The 7758-nt window shown below is 53.2% G+C and overlaps 1 long non-coding RNA gene across 1 annotated transcript; it reads right to left on the reverse strand.

Annotated features, from left to right (window-relative positions):
* Nucleotides 1-1522: 1522 nt before the first annotated feature.
* Nucleotides 1523-3861, reverse strand: LOC121014278 (uncharacterized). Its single transcript, XR_005783136.1, has 2 exons — nt 3588-3861; nt 1523-2144 (listed from the first exon to the last, which is right to left on the reverse strand). It is a non-coding gene; the product is annotated as an uncharacterized LOC121014278 (long non-coding RNA).
* Between the last annotated feature and the right edge of the window lie 3897 nt (nt 3862-7758).

Below are 7758 nucleotides of genomic sequence, written 5' to 3' on the forward strand. Positions count from 1 at the left end.
TCCCTTTGATTTAAACTCATCATTGTCATTCTCTCTCTGTGTCCAGTGAACCACAATGCACACTCTGCAAATTCATCAATTAACACTAAGATGAGGGGTGTTCCAAAGCTCTTGTTTATAGGAGGCACAGTTGGGAGACCATTTTAGTACCAGCCCTGGCCCAGAAGTAGGCTGTCCAGTCTGACTCTTTACATCCATTTTAGATGTGCTCTGAAATTGTATTCAGGACAAAGGAAAGAAGCCGAGAGGGTCCAAGAGCAGGTACAAACCTTTGCACACCAGCTGTGAGCCAGGTGCCGGGCCACGTGTACCTGTTAGCTCACTGATGAGGCAGGTTTTCCTGCTGTCTCCTTTCCACCCACATGGTCTAGGGAGTAAGAACTCCTTCAGGGATGCTGGGTTTTCCTGGGAGGTGTTGAGTGCCGCTGGGGGGTTCGGGTGCTGCTGAGAAGGGTGCTAGGTGCTGCTGGGGTGTCTTTGGTGCTGCTGGAGGGTGTTGGGTGCTGCTTGGGGTTCTGGGTGCTGCTGAGAGGGGTGCTGGGTGCTGTGGGGGTGTTGAGTGCTGCTGGGGGTGCTGGGTGCTGTTGGGGGGTATTGAGTGCTGCTGGAGGGTTCTAGATGCTGCTAGGGGTGCTGGGTGCTCTTGGGGGGGGGTTTGGGTGCTTCTGGGTGCCATTGAGAGGTACCGAGTGCTGCTGGGGTCCAGGGGCTCTGGGCGGATTCTGGATGCTGCTGGGGGTTTCTGAGTGCTACCAGGCTCCAAGTATCAGATTTTCTGAGTTATCAGCACTCAAGGCCTTTTGCCATTTTCTGAGGGAATCGTGGAAGGAAAGAAGGGGAAGGGACGGAGGGACACCAAAAGGACGGAAGGACGGAGTCTCCCACCATCAGGATTAGGAGGAGACAGGGTTGTCACATCAGGCAAAATACAGTACAGGACCCTCTGTTAATGTTAATTCCAGATGAAGAAAAGATCCATGGGACATAGTGACACGAAAAACTGATTTCCTGTTTAACTTAGATACTCTTGGCAATAAATTATCTGCAGAACCCATTGGTTTTGACCCCGAGTGCCCTGACCCCGTACCCGGGCGTGACCCATGGAAGGCGGGGTGTGGCGTGGCCCGAAGACGTGGGCTTTGGGCCGAGGACCTTCCGCGTGGCCCGACAGCAAGGCCAGCTGAGCCCCCGAGGTCGTGACACAGGTGGGAGGGCAAACCATTGAAGGTTTAATAAAGAAGCTTCCAAGATGAGAGGTTCTTCTGCAAGGGCCACACAAGGAAACCCGGGGGAACCGTGTGGGGCGATGCGGACCGGATCCCCCGCTGCGTCAGGAGCGTCTCGTGTTACTTGATGGATGCTACACTTTGCAGCCTGTATCGTTGTTGAGCTAATAGGAGAATTACAATTCTCCAAGTCTCCATAACAGGTCTCATTAAATCTAAGCAAACATTTGGTACTTAGGAGCTCTGCATTACAAATCTAATTAAGACTCCATAAAATAAAATAATTCCAGTCTGCATCCAACCGTTCCATTATCTCACACGGTATATGATTGCTGCTTTATTAAACAACAACAAAGAAACACAAGTTCCAAGTGGATCTGTCCGCGTGTTTGGGAGAAAGAACAGGAAAGTGAGTCACTCATAACAATGGGCCCCATCTTCTCGGGATTTTCAGCGGCAGCCGCACTGTGTTCTCCAAGCAGATTCTATGTGTGGGTTCCTGGAACCCCAGCCGCAAAATCACAGGCCGATGCTCCCCAGAGGCCCGCCCCGCGGCCCCCTTCTGATGGTCTGGGATTCCAGAGATCCCGCTGGCCTGGGTGGGCTGGCGAGTGAAAGTGTCGCAGGTGGAAACAGCTTCCTGGGCGGTTGGGGTGGGGACGGCCGTCCTCCAGCGAACGGAGGGCAGGGGGCGCCGTGGGAGGACAACCTGAGGACACCAGAGCTGGGCCGGCTTGCTGAAATCAGTCGCAGGTCCTGCGCAAAGTAAGAGCCACCTTAGCGCAAGGCCCGCCTTCCTTCCTTCCTCGGGGACGTGGCGATGGCTTCCTGGTGGTGTCCCGCCCTCCTGGGGGGTCCCCGGGACGGGCCTTGCTCCCCTGTGCTTCCCCGGCTCCAGGCACTGCCGATGGATACTCGCTGTGTTTGCAAAACAAAGTGTTTGCGACCTCGAGTTAATTTCACGAACGTCTTCACCACCCAAGCCGCCCATCGGCTGGTTCCTGCCCACGTCCAGGCAGACGTGACCTTCCACGCTTTACGTGCAACCCAACTCGAGGCACGTGGTTGAAAGCCACCTTTCAGAGGCCCCGGTCCCGCGGGGCGGGGGGGCCCACGGCAGCCTCAGCCGCCAGCAGCATGCGCACCACCGCGTGAACCGCCTGCCGAGGGGGCTCTTTCCTCGGGGCCCTGCCGAGGGACTCCAGCTGTCCGAGGGTGCTGGTCGCTACACAAGTCCGCTTCTCGGGGACATGCGGCGGCGGTCTTTACCGTGAGTATGCACGACCACGGAGGCCTTTTCCTCTTCCCTGGCTTCCCTCACAGCCGGGGGAGAGCAGAACGGGTTACGGCGCCTTCCAACCACTCGCCATGCTGTCCACCTGCCTCCCCGCCCCAACCTTGGGAAGACGACCGAGCTGCCAACCGGGATGGCTCCTTACAAATAGGAGTTTACGTTCGGTGGGACACGCTTTTCTGTTCAAAAGCAGCATGAAGCCTTTAACGGACAACCGATCAATCCGCCAGGAGCTGCGGCGACAGGGTCCTGACGGAGCGTCGGTACTTCGCCAGGTGTGCCCGCCAGTAAGCCCGGAAGCGCGTCCAGCTCCCGTGCGATAAGCTCCACGGTCATTTCTACCAGGCACATCCGGGCCAGTCAGAGCTCAGAGACGCCCCTGCCCCTGGCCGCGCACTTCGGGGTCACCCCGTGAGCCCGCCGCGCCAGCCTTCCGCTAGACAGAAGGGCTACTTAACGTAATAGTAGGAGTATGAGCTCTGGCACGTTACACCTCTACGAATGCCATTGGCTGCCTGCACCTGCTGGGTCCTCGTCGGAAAGCGGAAGGCGAGTCGCTGTGTCGAGGGCTTGTTGCTGAGATTAGCAACGTGACACTCGCCACGGTCCTCAGCCGCAGCCTGCGGTGTGGACGCTGGCTGGTTTAAATAGGAACTTGCACTCTGGGAAGCCTGAAATCGGAGGACTTATCATCCTGGAAGGCCCTGGAGGAGGGAGGCAGGGGCCACGTGGGAGGAGCGCCCCCCGGCGCGGGCTCAGCGGGAGGTGGGGACCCCAGAGCGCCTCGTCAGGGCTCCGTGTGGAGCCCGCAGGAAGCCGTGTGGGGGTTCAGCGGTGCATTGGAATGTCACCTGGTCACAGTTAGGGGGCAAGAAGGGGACCTGGGGCGGGGGCAGCCTTACCACACTGGCTGCCTGGCCACTTGGGCGGGGAGCCCGCAGCGCGTGCTTGGGGATGTCGAGGCGGCCGAAAAATAGGAAGTTTTAAAAGCGTACGATACAAAAAGGAAATGAAATAAGCCCTATAAAGTGCGGAATGTCCGCTCAGCTGGACTGCTGGAGTCCTACCTGGTTGTGGACGCCTTTCCTCGTGTCCTCAGCCAAGTTCCGAGCGCCAGTGTCGCTGGTGACCTGTGTACTGAGGCCGAGTGTCTGGAGCCCTCGGGGACGAACGTCTTGCCGGTCCGGGGGGAACCCTCTCTGCTGGCCTTTCTGGAACACCTCTAGGTGGCCCTCCTCTCGTCCTAGTGCTCTGTCCGGCCGGCAGGTGACTTCACTCCCTCGGCCGCCTTAGGTCAACCCTGCACTCAGCGTGGGCCAGAAAAAGATAAAGAATGATCCAGAATGATCAAATATCTTTTTTATTGATATCTTTTATCAAAAGATAAAGAATGAAAAAACACTCTGTGGAACTGCTTTTGTTTGAACTGTTCTGTTGTTATTATTATTTTTTTTTTTATATAATATTTTACTTTTAAAGGGCGCCTGAGTGCCTCAGTCAGTTAAGCGTCCAACTCTTGATCTCGGCTCAGGTCGTGACCTCACAATTTCTGACATACAGCCCCACATCAGGCTCTGTGCTGACAGCACAGAGCCTGCTGGGGATTCTGTCGCTCTCCCTGTCTCTACCCCTCCTCCACTCTAGCGTGAACTCTCTCTCCCTCTCTCTCGAGAAAAAGAAACATTTTAATAAAAGATTTCATTTTTAAGCGATCTCTATGCCCAACATGGGACCGGAACTCACGACCCTGAGGTCAAGAGCGGCCTGCCCCACTGACAGAGCCAGCCAGGTGCCCCCAAAACCGTTTTCTTATTTTTTAATGTGCTAACACGTTCATGAGAGTAAAAGAGTAAAGCCCCCTTTTTCAGAAGCCAACTTTGAGGAGAGAAATAGGAGAAACAGCCAGCTCAACCCTCATGACCCAAGCACCACCCCTAACACCACTACCATCACCAACCCTCTGGGGGCTGGGAGCCAACATATGAATTTGGGAAGATACACGCAGACTATACCAGGGGCCATGTTGAAAACGTCATCTTGGGATGGTGAGGCCAGGGTGAGACTCCAGACTGTGTGGATGTGTCTGGTCCCTGGCTTGAAGGGACGTGTATAAGATAACTCAAATACCTGGATCATCTTTGGCATTGTTTCTGTGGTCTGTATTTTTTTCTTAGTTTTCTGTCATTTGGACCTATTTCCTGGCATGCTTGTAATTTTTTATTGAAAGTGAAATATTACGTACTGCCCGGGCTGGGGATGTGGGCAGGTACAGAGGGAGGACAGAGGCCACCTGCAGTGCTTCCCCTCCCTTAGCTCAGGTGCCTGTGTTAGTGTACACACATGCACACACACACGCACACACGTGCACACACACGTGCACACACTCATCCTTGGGGGAAATGGGGAGATGTAGGCATCAATGCAGGCCCAAATCATTTCCCTAACCCCACCGAAGACTATGGCCAGTAACATGGAGAGCCTGTTGCATCCATTCTAGGAGGGAACAGATGAGGTTCTCTGCACACATGGGGTGGGGGGGAGTCAACAGCGGTGTCACTGGCTCAGCACTTGGCTCTTTGGTTCTGGAGAAAGGCAAGGTGTCCTGAAATAGAAGCAGAGGAGTTCCTGTCTACCAGCTGGACAAGGCCATGGGAGACCTGAGCAGGGGTGGGGGTGGGCCTGCCAGCTGTGCTCGAGAAATGAGACAATGTCCCAGTTTACACATGCCTACTTTCTCACACAAAGAATCTAGCCCTGGGCAGATTCTGGTCCTAGAATGAAATTCTCTGGGACTTGGTGTCCCGATCGTCAAAATGAATATAATAACAATAGTTGATGCATAAGCTTATCATAAGAAGTGGTTGGACAATTTCTATCCAAGGGCTGTGAAAATTATCAAGGACAAACAGCAATTGTAATTCACCCAGGAGATTCAACCAGTGTTGAGAGGTCATTTATCAGAACACTAGGGAGAACAGTGTGCATCTGGAGCTTCCCAAGTACGAAATCCTGGGGAGTCAGAGGCACTGGCAAGAGGGTCTCCTCCCTCTAGAAAGATCTGCATACCCCAGGTGTTCTGCACACACCAGGCACTGCAATGGAAGAGCCCTCAAGGTCTTGTGTGTTCTCGTCAGACACTTTACTCATTTTGATTCAACAGAGACTGTGATGGGGAAACACAGATGCTGAGACACGACCCCCCTCAGGATTGTTTCTGCGCCTGCTACCTTAACAACTACCACACTGGGTGGCTCACACGACAGAAATGTACAGTTCTATCAGCTGTGGAGGCCAGAGGACTGGGATGAAAGTCCCGGCAGGGTGGTTCCTTTTGAAGGTGTGAGAGACACCCTCTCCTTGGTGTGTAGACCGCCGTCCTTCCCAGCATCCTAACACCGTCTTCCCTCTTTCCATGTCCCTGCCTTCAAGTCTTCTTCCCCTGAGGACACCAGTCATGCTAGATTAGAATCCACGCCAGTGGGTTCTCAGTTTAACTTGATTACGTCTGCAAATCATTACCTCCAAATAAGGTCACATTCTGAGGTGCTGGGGGCTCAGACACCAACATATGGATTTGGGGGGGACACAATTCAGCCCTTGACAGGAATGCAAGCCCAAGGGTGGGAGACAGAGGCAGGTGGAGGGAAGCCAGGAACTGTGGGGGCTCAGAGCAGCTGAGATAGGCTGGCATTCCTAGAGGAGACGGTGTTTGAGCTGACAGCAAAGGGAAGACGCACACGGTTAGCTGGTTAGTGCCCAGCAGGGGGAGTGTGTGTAAGTCTCAAAGGTACAAAATGGCTGAAATATGGGAGAAACCAGCCATGCGGACAGGGGTGAAGGTGGGCCAGCCCCCTTGCATCTACACGCCCCTACCCACTCCACACAAACTCTGACAACTGCTGGAGTTCACATGAATGAAGGAGACGCCATCCAGATGCTGAGTCACCTAGCACTGCTTTGAGATGGCAGGAGAGACACAGGGGCAAACAGATACCGTATATTCAAGGGGTGATCCATGAGGGCCGGTATCAGTTGGAAATGCTCCGGTAGAGGGGTAAGAAAGAGGACCAAGAATGAGTCCCATGTTGGAAAGATGCAGTGTGAGGTTCAGGATGTGGTGAAGATGATGGCCATGGTTGGGCCAGGTCAATGGCCAGACGCCTGGGGACACCACGGCAGGATGACGTGGAGTGAGGTTGGGTGGCAATGTAGAAAGGGCATCACCAGGAGTTGAAAGTTACTGAAAGCTTGGGCTTGATGAGACCACAGGAGACTTAATTTGTTATTCACTCATTCTCTTATTTGCTCAGTTAATATTTTTTATTCTTTTTAATTTTTTAATGTCTATTTATTTTTGAGAGACAGAGAGACAGAGACAAAACATGAGCAGAGGAGAGGCAGAGAGAGGGAGACACAGAATCTGAGGCAGGCTCTAGGCTCTGAGCTGTCAGCACAGAGCCCGACATGGGGCTCGAACCCACGAACTGTGAGATCATGACCTGAGCCGAAGTTGGATGCTCAACCGACTGAGCCACCCAGGTGCCCCTGCTCAGTTAGTATTTAAGGAAAATCTATTTCCTAGAGGAGACAGTGGAGAGACCTGGCCTGGCCTCACATGGCATGGAGACTGGCGGGAAAGCCCGGGTTCGAGGATGCCCTTGGAAAGCACTTTGGCATCAGAGACGGCCACTGTAGGTGCACAACTGTGAGGGGAAGAAGGCTCCCACCAGCTGTCCTTCAAGACCAAAACGTCCAGAAAAGTGGAAATGTCCGTCCAGCATAGAAGAGATCTATTACCTGTGATCAGCTCAAAGTCAGAATGCTCTCTAGCAGCGTCCAACCAAACACCAATGTGGATGGATCTCAAGGGTATTATGCAACATCAGAAAGCATATATTTGGTGTGGTTCTATTTATATGAAGTTTTAGAATGCACAAAACTAGACACACACTGGGTAGGAGCACTGTAAATAACGTAGTAAAACAAAATGAAACACAAAGGGGGTACTACAGAATTCAGGGTGGCAGTCACCTCCGGGGTGGGGGAGGGAAGAGCCCTGCACCTGCACACAGAGGGACTCCAGGACTTAATCTGGGGGTGGTTCACAGACAGGCAACATACTATAATTATGTCACGCACATAGATGTTAAATCTTCTTTTGTATCAATTCAATATTTAAATTGAAAACCAAGTTGGTAAATATTCCCACAAATGCCTATCTAATGACACACTCCGATG

Source organism: Herpailurus yagouaroundi, unplaced genomic scaffold (genome assembly GCF_014898765.1).
Source record: "Herpailurus yagouaroundi ecotype Mexico unplaced genomic scaffold, PumYag 202, whole genome shotgun sequence".
Lineage (NCBI taxonomy): Eukaryota > Metazoa > Chordata > Mammalia > Carnivora > Felidae > Herpailurus > Herpailurus yagouaroundi.